Source organism: Macaca fascicularis, chromosome 15 (assembly GCF_037993035.2).
Source record: "Macaca fascicularis isolate 582-1 chromosome 15, T2T-MFA8v1.1".
In the NCBI taxonomy this organism is placed as follows: Eukaryota; Metazoa; Chordata; class Mammalia; order Primates; family Cercopithecidae; genus Macaca; species Macaca fascicularis.
Window position 1 is genome coordinate 99,996,733 of NC_088389.1, and position 17,872 is coordinate 100,014,604.

A 17,872-nucleotide genomic window follows, 5' to 3' on the forward strand; every position below is an offset into this window, starting at 1 on the left:
AGTGTTAATCTCCTAAAACAACAACGACAGCAACAAAACTTTTACCAAAACAACCAGAATAATGTTTGACCAAATATTTGGGCACCATGGCCCAGCCAAGCCGATGCATAAAAATTAACCATCACAGTCCCTCATCCCGTTTACCATGTAGGCCACCCTGCAGCCATCCTTTTTGTTTAGTGTTAAAGCATAAGTGAATGAATCAACCAGAAAAAGGAAGAATTAATTACATATATTTACACATATGTATAGGTTTTATACAATATATATACTCTGGATATACATATATTATAAATTTTTTATTTTATTATATTTTGAGACACAGTCTCACCCAGGCTTAAGTGCAGTGGTGCAGTCACAGCTCACTGCAGCCTCGATCTCCTGGATTCAAGCAATCCTCTCACCTCAGCCTCCCAAGTAGCTGGGACTACAGGTTTGTGCCAGCATGCCTGACTAGTTTTTGTATTTTTTGTAGAGAAGAGGTTTCACCATGTTGTCCAGACTGGTCTTGAACTCCTGGGCTCAAGCGATCCATACACTTCGGCCTCCCAAAGTGCTAGAACTACAGACTACAGAACTACAGAGCCACCGCGCCCAGCCTATATTTTGTTTTAAATAAAGATGAGCAAATTTAATTTTAATGAATAGAAAAGCATTAAAAATGGGCTGGGTGTGGTGGCTTACACCTGTAATCCCAGCATTCTGGGATGCTGAGGCAGGTGGATCATCTGAAGTTAGGAGTTCAAGACCAGCCTGGCCAATATGGTGAACCACCGTCTCTACTAAAAATACAAAAAAAATAGCTGGGCATGGTAGCGGGTGCCTGTAATCCAAGAGGCTGAGGCAGGAGAATCGCTTGAACTCGAGGGGCAGAGGTTGCAGTGAGCCGAGATCTCACCATTGTACTCCAGCCTGGGCAACAAGAGCAAAACTCTGTCTCAAAAAAAAAAAAAAAGAAAAGAAAAGCCTTAAAAATGAAGAAACAAAAACGAATGAAATTTGAATAATAGAACTGAAACCCCAATAAAAATAAAATACTTCACATTTAAAAATAATATTTAGTGAAATAAATGAGACAAAAGGCTGAATGGCAAAAATATGTATATATGTTTGTGTATATATACAGAGACACAGATAAAACGTCTTATTTCCATCCTGCCTTTTATTTTAAATCTCATTTATATATACATAGATATAAAATTGGTACATTTTATATTCCCCACACTAGTGACTGCAAAGGCAGTTATAGCATTTTGGCATTTATTTTGTGCAATAAGAAGTGAAATGTGGTTTGATTGCTTCTGTACTGTCCTCAGATGCCATTCCGCCTTCGAGAGTCCAGGTTGCTCTGTTCTAAGTTTGAGTCTCTCTAAGAGGGATAACTGGGGAAGAAGGTCGTGACTGAAAGAAAGTATCCTGGGGCCGGGTGCAGTGGCTCATGCCTATAATACCACCACTTTGAGAGGCCGAGGCAGGTGGATCACTTGAGGTCAAGAGTTCGAGACCAGCCTGGCCAACAAGGTCAAACCCTGTCTCTACTAAGTAAAATACAAAAATTAGCTGGGCATGGTGGCAAGCACCTGTAAGCCCAGCTACTCAGGAGGCTGAGGCAGGAGAATCACTTGAACCCAGGAGGCAGAGGCTGCAGTGAGCTGAGATCACACCACTGCACTCCACCCTGGGCAGCAGAGCGAGACTGCGTCTCAAAAAAAAAAAAAAAAAAAAAAAAAAACCAGGTGTGGTGACTCACGCCTGTAGTTCTAGCACTTTGGGAGGCCGAAGGGTGGGGGGGGCGTTGAATCACCTGAGGTCAGGAGTTCAAGACCAGCCTGGCCAATGTGGCGAAACCCCATCTCTACTAAAAATACAAAAATTAGGCGTGATGGTGCTTGCCTGTAATCCCAGCTACTCCGGAAGCTGAGGCTGGAGAATCGCTTGAACCTGGGAGGTGGAAGTTGCAGTAAGCCAAGATTGCACCATTGCACTCCAGTCTGGGCGAGAAAAGCGAAACTCCATCTCAATAAACAAAAATAAAAACAAAGTATCCCAAGAGACATGGGTTGAGCTTTGAAAATGCAGCTGTCCCTTGGTATCTGTAGAGGATGTTTCCTATGACCTCCCATGGATACCAAAATCCAGCGATGCCCAGGTCTTTGGTATAATGGAGTGGTAGGCCGAGTGCAATGGCTCATGCATGTAATTCCAGCATTTTGGGAGGCTGAGGGGGACGGATTGCTTGAGGCCAGGAGTTCACCTGGGCAACATAGTGAGACACCACTTCTAAAAGAAAGAAAGAAAGAAATTAGCTCAGCATGGTGGCGCTTGCCTGTGGCCCCAGCTACTCTGGAGACTGAGGTGGAAAGATGGCTTGAGCCCAAGAGTGTGAGGCTGCAGTGAGCTATGATCGTACCACTGCACCCCAGCCTGGGTGGCAGAGCAAGACACTGTCTCAAAAAAATAAAATATTGTGGTATTTGCATATAACCTACATATATCCTCCTGTATACTTTAATCTCCAGATTACTTATAGTAGCCAATTCAGTATAAATGCTGTGTAAATTGCTGTTATCCTGTATTGTTTTTCTGTTTGTTTGTTTTTTTCTCAGGGAATATTTTTGGTCTGAGGTTGGTTGAATCCGAGGATGCAGAACCTGCAGGTAAAGAAGGCCCAGTGTCCAGGAGACCCGCCTCTGAGGCTCAGGGGAGAGAGGAATGGAGAGAACCTGGACCTGGAAGAAAGGAGGGGAGGGCTGGAGCAGGGCAGGAGCTTCCCCCTCCCTCCTCCTCCCCCTCTTTCCCTAATCTCCCACCACATGCTCTTTCTTTTCTGCTTTAATTCCCTGCCCTCTGGCCCCTGCCATTCTCACACATTTCCATTAGGAAGCACAGAAGGGCCCACCATAGGATCTGTGGGAAATGGAAAGGGTGACTCCCCATAGGAAACATGGCTCCACCTCACGAGAAGCCTGGGAAACGGGGATGACGGCAAGACGGTTTGGAAGGGTATTAAACGGGACGGACAGATCCTGAATGCTGTCCAAATGAATGCACCTTTGAGTCACAATGAAACATATGATTCTCTGGGCAAATCTAATATGTAAATTATTCACACGAGATATTTTAAAATATTAAAATGATGTTATACATCTATAAATACATTGGCATTTTATTACTCAAAATAATATGGTGAGTCAGAATATAAAAATCACGAATGAAGTCCCTACCCCAAATCAGATGTTAGTTCCTCCCCAAAACTGGTTTCCTTATTATCCCCATCCTTCTGAGGCAGCCCACAGAAGTTATGAACTCAGATTCTGAAATCAAAGTGACTTTCATTCAAACTCCAGCTCCTTCAGGTACAAGCTGTAAAACCTTGGGCAAGTTATTTGAATGTTTTAAGCCTCAGTTTTCTCATTTATAGAATAGGAATGGAAAGCTATAACTAACATGACGTCCTAAGTTTTTTGTGGCACGTTAAGAAGAGCGCATATATAAAATGTTTGCAGGAGTGGCTGGCACAAAGTAAGTGCTCAGTAAAAGCAGCTAGTATTATTATCACTGTCAATGGTTTTGCCATATGAATTTAGAAACCTGAGTGGTGTCTTTGATTTTCTTACTCTTCCTCCAAATGATGACCTACTTTATTATACTTAATAACTATTTTTAACTTGTCCCTCTGTCCCTTTTCCCACAGCCACTACCCTAGTTCAGATGGTTGTAAAGTTTCTAATCCTCTACTCAGCTAGCAGGCAGAATCATCTTTCTAACTTAGATCTGAGAATGTCTCCCTCCTGCTTGAAAAACAGTGATGACTTCCCCTTGCCTAGAACCAATTTCTTTCTTTCTTTTTTTTTTTTTTTTTGACAGTCTCACCCTGTTGCCCAGGCTGGAGTGCAATGGCGCCATCTCAGCTCACTGCAGCCTCCGCCTCCTGGGTTCAAGCAATTCTCCTGCCTCAGCCTCCCGAGTAGCTGGGGCTACAGGCGTGTGCCACCATACCCAGCTAATTTTTTGTATTTTTAGTAGAGCCGGGGTTTCACCGTGTTAGCTAGGATGGTCTCAATCTCCTGAACTCATGATCCACCCGCCTGGGCCTCCCAAAGTGCCGGTATTACAGGCGTGAGCCACTGCGCCCGACCCCAATTTAATTTTATTACAGCATTCAAAATGATTTTCCACACCATCTGTCCCTATAGTAGATTACATCACTGGCTTCGGTTCTTCATCCCTCTATGTCCTCTATGTATCTGTGTCCTCTGTCATGTGACTTTACAGCTCCTCCCACTAAAGATCAGAAGATATTTCCTTGACCCTTGGCTTTGGATTGACCACATGACTTGTTCTCTTGCACCTCTGCCACCCATGAGAGGTGCCATGTGCCCAGGTCAGCACGAGAGAGATGTAAACAAAAGCACTCTAGCTAAGTCTAGCTTAGATCAGCCAACCCGTAGATGTATGAGAAATAATAAACAAGGGTTGTTTTAAGCCACTGAGTTTGGGGGTGAGTTGTTATGTAACAATAAACCTCCAAATCCTTTCCGTGTAACTTTGTCCTGCAAAACTCATGTATGCTCCAATTACATGGAAGCACTTGTCCTCAATGCACTTTCTGAATTCTCTGTGGCCCCCTCCGCTGGGGGATATCCTTCCTTATTCTTTACCATCTTTTAAAACCCTATTATCTTTCTAGGTCCAGTTACTGTGTCACATTTTCTGTCAAACCGTCTCTGATGCCTCCAATCAAATTTGTCTTTGACTTCTTCAAAAAGCTCCCATAGCCCTTTCTCTATATCCTCTGGCATTCTAGTTATTGATGCACAAATCTGCTTCCCACTAGCTGCTGCTCTCCTTCTCCTTCTCCTCCTCTTCCTCTTCCTCTTCTTCCTTTTCCTCCTTCTTCTTCTCCTCCTCCTCCTCCTCCTGCTTCTCCTTCTTCTTTGAGATGGAATTTTGGTCTTGTTGCCCAGGCTGGAGTGCAATGGCACGATCTCGGCTCACTGCAACCTCCACCTCCCGGGTTCAAGTAATTCTCTGGCCTCAGCCTCCTGAGTAGCTGGGACTACAGGCACATGCCAGCATACCCAGCTAATTTTTGTATATTTAGTAGAGATGTCGTTTCACCATGTGGGCCAGGCTGGTCTCAAACTCCTGACCTCAGGTGATCTACCTGCCTCGACTTCCCAAAGTGTTGGGATTACAGGCGTGAGCCACTGCGCCTGGCCCCCACTTGCTTCTAAGTTTCATAAAGGCAGGTGTATCTGTATTCACCTATGTATTCTTATTAGTGCCCTATATGAAAAATGGAGTGAATTGGCCGGGTGCGGTGGCTCACACCTGTAATCCTAGCACTTTGGGAGGCCAAGGCGGGTGGATCACCAGGTCAGGAGATCGAGACCATCCTGGCTAACACGGTGAAATCCCATCTCTACTAAAAATACACACACACACACAAATTAGCCGGGTGTGGTGGCAGGCGCCTGTAGTCCCAGCTACTGGGGAGGCTGAGGCAGGAGAATGGCGTGAACCCGGGAGGTGGAGCTTGCAGTGAGCTGAGACCACGCCACTGTACTCCAGCCTGGGTGACAGAGCGCGACTCCATCTCAAAAAAAAAACAGAAAAGAAAAGAAAAGAAAAATGAAGTGAATTAATAAGGAGAGAAATAAATTGAAATGTACTATTTGCTTTTACGACAAAAGAGGGTTGATGACATAATGATTTTCTCATATCATGCCTGGTTTAAACTTGACACCATTGACACAAACTGGAAAACATTAGTAGAAGTGGAGAAAATCTGCTAAGATCTTAATTTGACCAGGCTAATGTTAAAGTGTAATTTTCAAAGGGGTGAAGTTATTCTCATCCAAATATAAAATGAACTCAGTACTAAAAGAGGGAACCAATAAGATGTTAAGACTCATTTAAAGAGCATTTGAGGAACTAGGTAATATTAATATAAGCAATTTAAGAAATATTCAGATAAGAACTTTGAGTTAATACAAAATTGATTAATTACCTACAGAACAGTAAATGATAACCTTTGTAAATATCTTTTCCACTAGACAGAAATTATTTGCATCTCTACCAGACAAAAATTTACACTAACATGTAATTTCACTAAATCTGGGAATTTTGATCAATAGTTTTAGCACTAATCAGTCATTATGGAATTACTATGCTTAGTAATCACCCAAACTATTTTGTAGGTCATTTAATTCTCTAGATTTGGATTATAGCAGGAAGGCATGTTAAGTCAATTAAATATTTATTGACTGCCTCTGTGTGCAGATAAACACAGGCATTATGGACTAAATATGGCTTATTCTCTACCTTCACATTTAACATTGTAAATTTTTTAGTTTGCTTTATTGTTTAGAGTTTATGATAAAATTTCCTGAATAGTTTGATTTGTTCTTTGTAACAACCCTGCATAGTAAGAATGGCAGGTGTGACTATGTCCATTTTATTAGTAATCCATACCTTAGTTCTGTAACTTGGTCGGAGTCCTTCAGCTTATAAGTCACACATACAGTCTAGATTCAAAATGGTTTCCTGCCTTTGAGTCCAGTGTTCTCTCTTTCCATCTAGAGCTCCCTTCTGAAGCATCTCTGGAAACAGTTTGTTGATCATGTCTTTTGGTTTTCTATTTACATTTTTAAAAACACTTTAGAGCTGAGTCTGCAAACTAACAGAACCCATGGAACTAACCTAGCTCAAAATATGATTTATTTGGCCTGCGTGGGGTGATGACATTTTTAAATTTAAAAATTAAGTCAAGATTTGGGACTTTTCTTTTTCTTTTTCTCTTTCTTTCTTTCTTTTTTTTTTTTTTTTTTTGAGATGGAGTCTAACTGTGTTGTTCAGGCTGGAGTGCAGTGGCGCTCTCTCAGCTCACTGCAAGCTCCGCCTCCTGGGTTCAAGTGATTCTCTCCCGCCTCAGCCTCCCAAGTAGCTGGGATTACAGGCAGACGCCACCACACCCAGCTAATTTTTTGTGTTTTTAGTAGAGACGGGGTTTCACCGTGTTGGTCAGGCTGGTCTCAAACTCCTGACCTCATGATCCGCCTGCCTTGGCCTCCCAAAGTGCTGGGATTACAAACATGAGCCACCGCACCCGGCTGGGACTTTTCTTTTTAAAAATGTTAAGGTTTGGGCAGGCGCAGTGGCTCATGCCAGTAATCCCAGCACTTTGGGAGGCCGAGGCAGGCGGATCATGAGGTCAGGAGTTTGAGACCAGCCTGACCAACACGGTGAAACCCCGTCTCTACTAAAATTTTAAAAAGCCGGGCATGGTGGTGCACGCCTATAATCCCAGCTACTCAGGAGGCTGAGGCACGAGAATTGCTTGAACCCAGGAGGCAGAGGTTGCAGTGAGCCGAAATCACACCACTGCACTCCAGCCTGGGCAACAGAGCAAGACTGCATATCAAAAAAAGAAAAAAAAAAAAAGAAAAAGGTAAGTTTGGTGGTGCTGGACATCCATCTTTGCATGACACCTGTAGGCTGGAGCTGGGTGGCTGCTGCTCCGTACAGACAGCACCCACCCAGACTGACTCACTCATATGGCCCTGCTAATGTCTCTGGGCATTGAGTTTGCAACCCTTGCTCACCTCTTTGCTACTTTCTCTTTCCCGTTCGAGTCCCATGCAACGTGCAGCACCCACACAGCCCTAAGGAGAGCCAGCGTTTTGAACGTGCATGCAGAAGGAACTCTGAAGCTCCCTGGGTGGGTCTGCAGCTTCCTCGGGAAGACAGGCTGTGTCACCAGGCTCTGGTGGGAACTAATGAGCATATGTTTTCAGGTCCTGTTCTCTGTGGCTATTACAGTTTAAATGGGTTGGAATAAGACATAGAGATTCAGGGGAACGTGGGAAATATATTTCTGTGGTTTAGAATTTTATTTCCCAAAGCTGTGCTTTCTGAAAGATTGCTGTTCACCTGTGTTAGCAAAGGTTCGGTTAGGTTAGGCTAGGTTAGATTAGGTTAGGTTTAGTAAAGGTTAGGTTAGGTTAGGTTTGTGGACATGGTCTTGGAAAAAGCATTCTGATAATTACCTAAAGAAACAGAATGTTCTCTAGCACATAAACAGGAGATTAGATAATTTAGGTGCAGCTTCAGGGCTCCCTGTGCCTAACCCTAACCCTTTAGGACTAAGTTAATTAACATCTCCTAAATTGAACACTAGTTATTCATCAATAGATACTCATGTGACAGAGGCAAATGGAAATTAATTGGCTAGTCTTCCCCATTTGGACTAACTTGCCTGAGAGGAGTCGGTAGAGGTTTATTTAGCCAAAGTTTGAGGATGCACCCAGAGAAAAAATCTGCAACCTGTGCTTTCCTAAGAGAGTTTTGAGAACTCAGTATTTAAAGAGAAAAGGACAAGCAGGAGGGAAATAAAGGAGGAAGGGTGGGCAGTGAGGCAAATGGTTATGTTCTCATGAGGCTCTGCTTAGTGCTCAGTAAATCTACATTTTATGTATGATAAAGTGAACATGAAGAGAGGGAGTAGCTGAAAAGTCAATTACGCATTTGTCTCAGGGTAGGTTGGGGGATGATTTCTGGTCTTGTCCTTGTCGGTAAGCTGGGCAATTGACATTGTCAGGGTGCGATTGAACAGAACTTAGTTTTAGGGCTAGTTTATAGGGGGTGATATTTATCCAGAAAGATTTAGGGGCTCACAAGAAATTTCCTTGTGAGCAAATTGTGAGAGAGGAGATATGTGGCCTCCTATCCTTGTGGGAGCCTGGCTTATGGATGAGGCTATGACACAGGGCTGTGAAATGACACCCGAGAACAAAAGGAAAGGCAGTATTGGGTGATTCAGTTCCCAACCTTTGGCCTAGTGGGTTTGGGGTTCCCAAGATTTGATTTACTTTCACATCCCAAGGGATAGCAATGCTCAGTGGGACGGGAAGGGGAGGCGGGTGCCTCGTCCCTATTCAGCACTTTGTTACTTGCTGCACAAATGGTTGCTCTGTGCGAGGAAAAGGGCCTTGTGAGAGGGAACCTGCGAGGCTGTGAGGCTGGTAGACAGCTAGTCACCTCATCCCGGGTTCAGAGCAAGGGCTGACATCTCAGCAGATCTGGCTTCAGCTCCTCACGGGTCCTGTGCCCTGTCAGTTGCCTACCCTTTCTGGGTGTCAGGCTTTTCATCTGCCAAGGGACAGCAGAATTTCTTTCCACAAAGTGTGGTTGTGAGAATTCGATGAGGAAGCTGTGTGAATGACTGGCCAGAGTAGACACTGCAAAAATAGTAGCCCCGCCCCTCCCGCCAATATATGTTAGCTCCTTGCTTTCTTCTCAATGCTTAGGATGTGGAATTGTTCCAAGGGCAAGGAATGGACAAAGTATAGCGGTGGAGAATGTTGGCCCTGGAGCAGACTGCCTGTGCTTGAGCCCCTCCCTGAAAATTGGTGATGATGAGAACTTGAGCTAACTGTACAACCTCTTTGTGCCTCAGTTTATACTTATATACTAGGTATAAAAATTGCACCTATCTCAAAGGGTTGATTGTGAGGATTATATACTATAGTGCAGGTAAGCACTGAGCACAGTGTCAGGCATACAGTAGGGGCTCAACAAACATAAGTCTTTAAAAAAAAAAAAAAAAAAAAACAGATGCAACCGGGCACTGTGGCTCACGCCTGTAATCCCAGCACTTTGGGAGGCTGAGGCAGGCAGATCACCTGAGATCAGGAGTTTGGGACCAGCCGGACCAACATGGAGAAACCCCATCTCTACTAAAAGTACAAAATTAGCCAGGCGTGTTGGTAGGGCCTGTAATCCCAGCTACTCAGGAGGCTGAGGCAGGAGAATCACTTGAATCTGGGAGGCGGAGGTTGTGGTGAGCCAAGATTGCACTCCAGCCTGGGTGGAGCAACAAGAGCAGAGCTCAGTCAAAAAAAAAAAAAAAACTAGATGCAAAAGTTCATCTCTGTTTTTGAAAACTTGAAGTAAACATTACATAATACAAGATGATTAACTATTATCCATTTTATTTATTTATTTTATTATTATTATTATTATTTTTGAGACAGAGTCTTACTCTGTCGTCTAGGCTGGAGTTCAGTGGCATGATCTCGGCTCACTGCAACCTCCGCCTCCCAAGTTCAAGCGATTCTCCTGCCTCAGCCTCCCGAGTAGCTGGGACTAAAGGCATGGGCCACCAAGCCTGGCTGATTTTTGTATTTTTAATAGAGACGGGGTTTCATCACATTGGCCAGGCTGGTCTCAAACTCCTGACCTCAAGGGACCCACCTGCCTCAGCCTCCTAAAATGCTGGGATTATAGGCATGAGCCACCGTGCCTGGCCTATTATCCATTTTAAAGTGTGCAGCTCAGTGAAATTTAGTGGATTAACAGTATTGGGCAAACATCACCTCTATTTAGTTTGAAGACATTTTAATTATCCCAAGAGGAAACCCTGTACCCATTAAGCAGTCACTTCCCATGCACCCCTCCCCCAGACTTGGCAACTGCTGATCTACTTCCCGTCTCTATAGATTTGCCTGTTCTGTAGATTTTATATAAAAGGATGCATACAATATGTAACCTTTTAAGAAGGGCTTCTATGGCTCACCATAATATTTTTGAGGTTCAAAAGCCATTTCGATTATTGCTATCCTCTGAACTCCTTGGCTAATATCCCAGAATGATCAGCTTACTTTTGGGGAGTGAAGATACTTTTTAAAAAACAAACAAGTTAATGGTTAAAATGCTCTTTCTGGACAAATGGAGCCTCTTTCTGTGCATGTTTAAGTGTCAGGCATCTTGGGGTAAGTGGGAAAGAAAGCTATCCCTGGGTCACTGAAGCCCCACAGTGGCACAAGTGACTGGGCGGGATGTGCCTGCCTTGCTAGTGGGAAGACCCAAAGGAACAGGTTAGGGCTGAATTGTCCCTTACCCACAGCTACAGTTTATGAGGCTGGAGAGCAAATACCACCATTTAGGGAGCAGAATGCTGAAGACCAGCATGAAGAACTGTGTCCACATTTCTCCATGTCACTGGGCCTTAGGCAGGTGTTGAGCATTGAGGTAACAGACAAAGGGGTCAACAAACAATGCCTCACCCTAGGAGCAGGAGAGAGAAACTCCAGGGATGGCAGCCCAAAGCCCTTCCCAGGGAGTTCCTTTTAAAAGAAAGTCATCAACCTAACCAACCAGTCGTAAGTCCTTTCCTGTAACATGCACTTATTGAGTGCCTGGCTACTAGGGTCACGGAAATTAACAAAACGAGGTCCTAGGAATGTCAGTGTCATGAAGAACAAATAAGTGAATCCACATAAAGGGCTTAAACCAGGGTCTGGCATATGGTACTTAATGGGTGTTAGCTGTTATTATTACTGTTATCATGGTGCCTTGATTGGTGGATTACTTTCTGATTATTAATTATAGTAGTAGTAGCAATAGCAGTAGAATAGAGAAACAGATGGGTAGATAGATACATACATAGGTAGACAGATACTTAGATAAATAAATATCAATTCAGTCCTTTGGGGATGGGGGATTCTGCCAGTTGCTGTGTAGATCTTGTGTTGGCCATTCTTGCATTGCTACAGAGAAATATCTGAGACTGGGTAATTTACAAAGAAAAGAAGTTTAATTAGCTCCCAGTTCTGCAGGCTGTACAAGCATAGCACCAGCATCTGCTTAGCTTCTGGTGAGGCCTCAGGGAACTTTTACTCATGGCAAAAGGTGAATCGAGAGCAAGAGCATCCCATGGCTAGAGCAAGAGCAAGGAATAGAGAGTAGGGAAAAGTGCCACACACCTTCAAAGAGCCAGATCGTTGGGCACAGTGGCTTATGCATATAATCCCAGCATTTTGGAGGTCAAGGTGGGTGGATCACCTGAGGTCAAGAATTCGAGACCAACCTGGCCAACATGCTGAAACCCTGTTTCTACTAAAAATACAAAAATTAGCCAGATGTGGTAGTACGCACCTGTAGTCCCAGCTACTCAGGAGGCCAAGGCATGAGAATCACTTGAACCCGGGAGGCCGGGGTTTCAGTGAGCTGAGATCACACCACTGCACTCCAGTTGGTGACAGAGTGAGACTCCATCTCAAAAATAAAGAGCCAGATTTTGCAAGAACTCACTATCGCAAGGAAGGTATCAAGTCATTCACAAGAGATCCATCTCTATGACCCAAATACTTCCCACCAGGCCCCACCTCCAGCACTGGGGATAACATCTCGACATGAGATTTGGAGGTGACACATATCTAAACTATATCAGATCTATTCCAATTATGCGTTTCTGAAAAGGGGAGATAACCACAGATGACTTCAGGGACCCACCACCGCTACTGTCATACAAACCTGAGCTCCATAGATCACAGACCTCCATAGGTCCTCTCTAACTGGTGAGCAACAGTGGCATTTGGGTCTCCAGAAAGTAGTGTCCATTCAAAGCCAGTGACTAGTAATCCCTCCCAAAGTCTGGTTACTCCCCCTTTTCCAATCCAAAGTCACTTAGTAAGTGACCTCAGGTGCTTTGGGGGAAGGCTGGGAGGTATAAATTTCTGGTGGTGTAGCAAGTTTTTTCCTCAAGGGGCCCTGGGTCTAAGAACTGGTGCAAGTGTGGAAATTGACTAGGGGACCATGTGTCTCCATTTTGATGATTCTAATCCAACTTCTCTTGACCAAACTTAGAGCTTTCTAGCTTGTATGAACAAGTAAGACTTTAGAAAGCTAGCCATGTATATCAATTCTAGGGACAGCCTAATCTACTAGCTCATTACTAAATCACCGCCAGTCTGGCCGCCCATTACTGATCCACTCTATGGCCTATCCTTGTAACCATACCCGTCCCTGTAACCATGCTCACCATGTCTTTGGCAATCAGGTGTAGCCACGTGGCCTCTACCATCCAGAGTTCCCATCACTTCCCTATCGGAGAAGCCCACCAACAGGGAAAGGATCAGAAATTGCAGCTGGACTTTTTAACTCCAAATGAATGTTTGAAGGCTCAGGTCTAAATTTCTGGATATTGATATAATATAAATGTGTGGTTAATACCTTGATCTATTCTTTAAAAAAAAAAAAAAAAAAACTTCCTTCTAATTGACAAGGAAAGCTGAAAGCCCGATAATAATATGGGTAAGGAATAAAATTTTTGAGAAAGCAATACAGATAGCAAATGAGTGTATGAAAAACTATTCAGCTCCACTAATAACAATATGAAAATAAGAAAACAATGAAATAATATTTTTCATCTGTGGGGAAGGATACAGAGAAAGAACTCTAGAGTCTAATGTTTTGTAGTTGGAAGTGTAAATTGGCACAAATTTTCTGCAGGACAACGTAGCAATATACATCAAAACCCCTAAAATAGATTCACCTTTGATCCACACTTCTGTTTTGTGATATAATAGATTAAATATATAAGTGTATTAAGATGGCTGGGGACGGAGGCTCACTCCTGTAATTCCAGCACTTTGGGAGGCTAAGGCAGGTGGATCACCTGAGGTCAGGAGTTTGAGACCAGCCTGGCCAAAATGGCGAAACCCCATCTCTACTAAAAATACAAAAATTAGCTGGGCATGGTGGTGCATACCTGTAATCCCAGATACTGGGGAGGCTGAGGCATGAGAATCACTTGAACCCATGAGACAGAGGTTGCAGTGAGCCAAAATCATGCCACTGTGCTCCAACCTGGGTGACAGAGAGAGACTCTGTCACAAAAAATAAAAGTAAAAATAAAAATAAATGTGTAAGTGTATAAAGATGTCACAGAGATGTTTTTATGAGAAAAAACTTGTAAACAACCTAAATGTTCAACAATGGGGATTTGCTTTAAATAAATTATGGTAAATCCATGGAATATTCAGATATTCATTCGTTCATTCAACAAGCATTTAATGAGCACCTGCCTTGTACCAAATGCTGTTGTAAAATTATCTGTTTTTATGGCGAGGTTGGAGACACAGAATAAACAGATAAAGTTTTAAAGTTTAGGTCATATGAGTTCTGTGATGAGAATTAAAAGGGTGATGTGATAAAGAGTGACTGGGGGTGCGGTTACTTTAGGTAGGTAAGGAAAAGTCTGAAGCAGTATCACTTAAGGGGAGGTGAAGATGGCAAGAGGGATATTAGAAATCATTATGTATATAAGCTTGTTTTTGTTGTTGTTGTTTTGTTTTTTTTGAGACAGAGTCTCACTCTGTCGCCCAGGCTGGAGTGTGGAGTGCAGTGGTGCTATCTCGGCTCACTGCAACCTCTGTCTCCTGGGTTCAGGAGATTCTCCTGCCTCAGCCTCCTGAGTAGCTGGGACTACAGGTGCACACCACCATACCTGACTAATTTTTGTATTTTTAGTAGAGGCAGAGTTTCACCATGTTGGCCAGGCTGGTCTCGAACTCCTGACCTATGGTGATTAGCCCACCTCAGCCTCCCAAAGTGCTGGGATTACAGGTGTGAGCCGTCATGCCTGGCCAAGCCTGTATTTCTTGACATGAAAATATATTAGAAAACCAATTTTTCAGCACTTTGGAGGCCAAGGCAGGTGGATCACTTTAGGTCAGGAGTTGGAGACCAGCCTGGCCAACATGGCAAAACCCCATCTCTACTAAAAATACCAAAATTAGCCAGGAGTGGTATTGGGCGCTTGTAATCTCAGCTACTTGGGAGGCTGGGGCCTGAGAATCGCTTGAACCCAGGAGGCAGAGGTTTCAGTGAGCTGAGATTACACCACTGCACTCCAGCCTGGGCGACAGAGCAAGAGTCTGTTTCAAAAAAAAAAAGAAAACCTATTTTTTCGTGCAACCATATGTATGAGGGTAAGGTGGGGTGGGAGGTGGGGAATGTGCTGGAAAGATGTCTGAAGGAACTGACCTTGGTTAGAATGCTTTCCCAGCTGCTAGTACCTGAAAACCCGTCTCACAGCTCATTTAATAAAACAGTAAGTTATTGACCATGAAACTGAAAAGTTGAGGCTTCCAGGGGCTCAATAATGTCTCACAGGGGCTGGTTTCTTTCTGTCTCTTCTGCATGTTGGGGAGTTGCTTCACCTCTCATGATCCCATGGTGGTGGCCAACAGTTCCTAGGGCTACATATTTCCTCATTCAGGGGGGATAGAGAATATCTTTGCTTCAACATCCTAGAAACAGACATGAATGTCACTTTGATTGAACTGGCTTGGGTGGCATGACTGATCCCAAACCAAATTCCTTGGCCAGGGCAATGGGCTATGATGATTGACTTATACCACTGAGGACACAACCATGGAGCTGAGAGTGAGGCAATCTCTGCACCACCAGCCTGAGCATTGGTAGGGAGAGGGCATTTCCCAAAGGAAGAGTGGAGAAACTTTTCCTAGATGAAAGAAGGAAGGAACTGCATAGCAAATACTAGTAGTCGAGTACAAAAAAATCACCAAAAAAACAAATAATGGTTGTATCTCTGAGCTTTGGATCATAGGATAACTAGAGATTTTTACTTTCTTTTCTATACTTTACTATATGTCTGAATTCTCTTTTTTTTTGAGACGGAGTTTCACTCTTGTTGCCCAGGCTGGAGTGCAATGGTGCAATATTGGCTCACTGCAACCTCTGCCTCCTGGATTCAAGTGATTCTTCTGCCTCAGCCTCCTGAGTAGTAGGATTATAGATATCTGCCACCATGCCCAGCTAATTTTTTGTATTTTTAGTAGAGATGGGGTTTCACCATGTTGTCCAGGCTGGTCTCAATCTCTTGACCTTACCCACCTCGGCCTCCCAAAGTGTTGGGATTACAGGCGTGAGCCACCGTGCCCAGCCATCTGAATTCTTAACAATGAAAATATATTAATTTTATAACTACAAGACAACATAGTTACTTCCTCTTTTTAAATCTAGCAAAATGAATGATATGCAATAAATGGATGACAATATGATTTTTTGGCTTGAACTTGCCTCTCCTCCCCTAAAGCATTGTCCTTGCAGCAAAACCAGCTATTCTGGCCTTTTTCGTAAATTGAAAAAAAAAAAAAAAAAAAAGGATCTGGTCACCGCTGGGCTTAAGGATCCTCACTATTCACAGAATCTCCCTCCTATCCGCCCTGTCTCACTTAACAATTTAGCAGTGCCTGCACTTGTTCTTCCCCGCTTCACTGTGCTATTCTGGGCCACGGTAATTATTCAGCCAGTGGAGAGTTCTCTTCTGTGACAACTGAGATACCTCAAGCTAAGAATAGGACTCTGACTGATGAAGGAAGGTGACAGCTGTGGGCTGGGAGGAACTTTGCTCTTTGCCAGGGCTTCATTAAAAGGCATAAAACTCAGCTTAATTCTTTGCTCCTCGGTTTGCCATCAGCCTGTGGTTTTGCTGTTCCATGTATTTCTGTGAAATCTTGTCAGCTGCGTAATCACACAAATGATATGGGCTGGAGATACTTACGGAGAGTTCCAGGGAATGTTTCTTCTCAGTAGGCTTCCAGCTTGGGACCCTGGGTCTAAGTTTGCCAGGCAATTCTCTATTTCACCTTTGCGAGTCTTTCCTCAGAGGCATTTTGGTTTGAGGCCAAAAGGATATTTTTGCATTTTCTAAAAGTTTCTAAGAAAAACCAATGAAGTTTTCTGCCCCCTTTGCACAGTAGGTGCTGTTGTAAAGCAGCAAATTACTTTGAAGTTAGAGGATGGGGCTCCCTCACTGCCTCACTCTGTAGCTTTGGGCACTGTAAGCTTTTCGAACCTCAGCTTTCTCATTTGTGAAATGGGGGTTATTTAACCCCCCCTCTTGGTGTTGTTATGATGATTAAATGAGTGTTTGGAGCATATCTAATGCAATAAGTGCCCACCAATATTCTCCTACAGAGGAGAATATCCATGTGTTTCTCAAGAAGTCCCTTGGGCTCAAGCTCCAAGGCCCAGAGTAGCAACCTCAAAAATGCACCCTTAGACAGTACTGGTTTCCCCTTCTTCGGGATCTCATGCTCCTTCCTCCCTCTGACTCCCTCGGATCACCTCTCACATAGGCTAACCTGTATGAAGATCTTTGTCTTGGCCTCTACTTCAATGAACCCAAGGCGAGATGGCCATAAATTAACAAAAACAGCAGAGTATTCTGAATTACACTTCATAGGAGTAAGCATCATTTGGTCACATGAAAGATGATGACAACAATGCTGACAAGAACTAGGATGATTTGGTATTCAGCTCATTAGAGTCTACAAATCTTGATTTTAGCAAACCAAGGAAGAAGGACTGGATGTGTATGAGTTGCAGGAGGCCTTAAGGGAACCCAAAAGCTGGAAGTGATAAAGCATAGAGGTATGGACTGATTCAAACTCCCCATACCCCAAATACCTTTTTTTGTTTTGTTTTTCTTTCTTAAAAACCGTGTGTGTGTGTGTGTGTGTGTGTGTGTGTGTGTGTGTGTGTTAGGGGGATTATAAAATACCAATGCCCAAAACAGAGTTCTAGTAAACATAACATCAGGATAAGAGATGATCTGTGTCTCAGTCTGCTTTCTGCTGCTATAAAAATACCACTGACTGGGTAATTTATGTAACAAGGAATTTTATTTGGCTCAAGGTTCTAGAGGTTGGGAAGTCCAAGAGCATGATGCCAGTTTCATGCAAGGGTCATCCCATGGCAAAAGGAATCGTGTGCTGAGGAAGTGCAAGTGAGAGACAGCGAGAGGAAGTTGGGTAGAATTCAGCCTTTTTATCAGGAGTCCATTCCCAAACCAGCTAACCCAGAACATAGATAAACAGCATTAGTCCATTCAAATAGCCTTCACGACCTAATCACTTTTTATTTTATTTTATTTATTTATTTACTTCGAGACAGAGTCTCACTCTGTTGCCCAGGCTGGAGTGGAATGGCACAATCTTGGCTCACTGCAACCTCCGCCTCCTGGGTTCAATTGATTCTCCTGCCCTAGCCTCCCAAG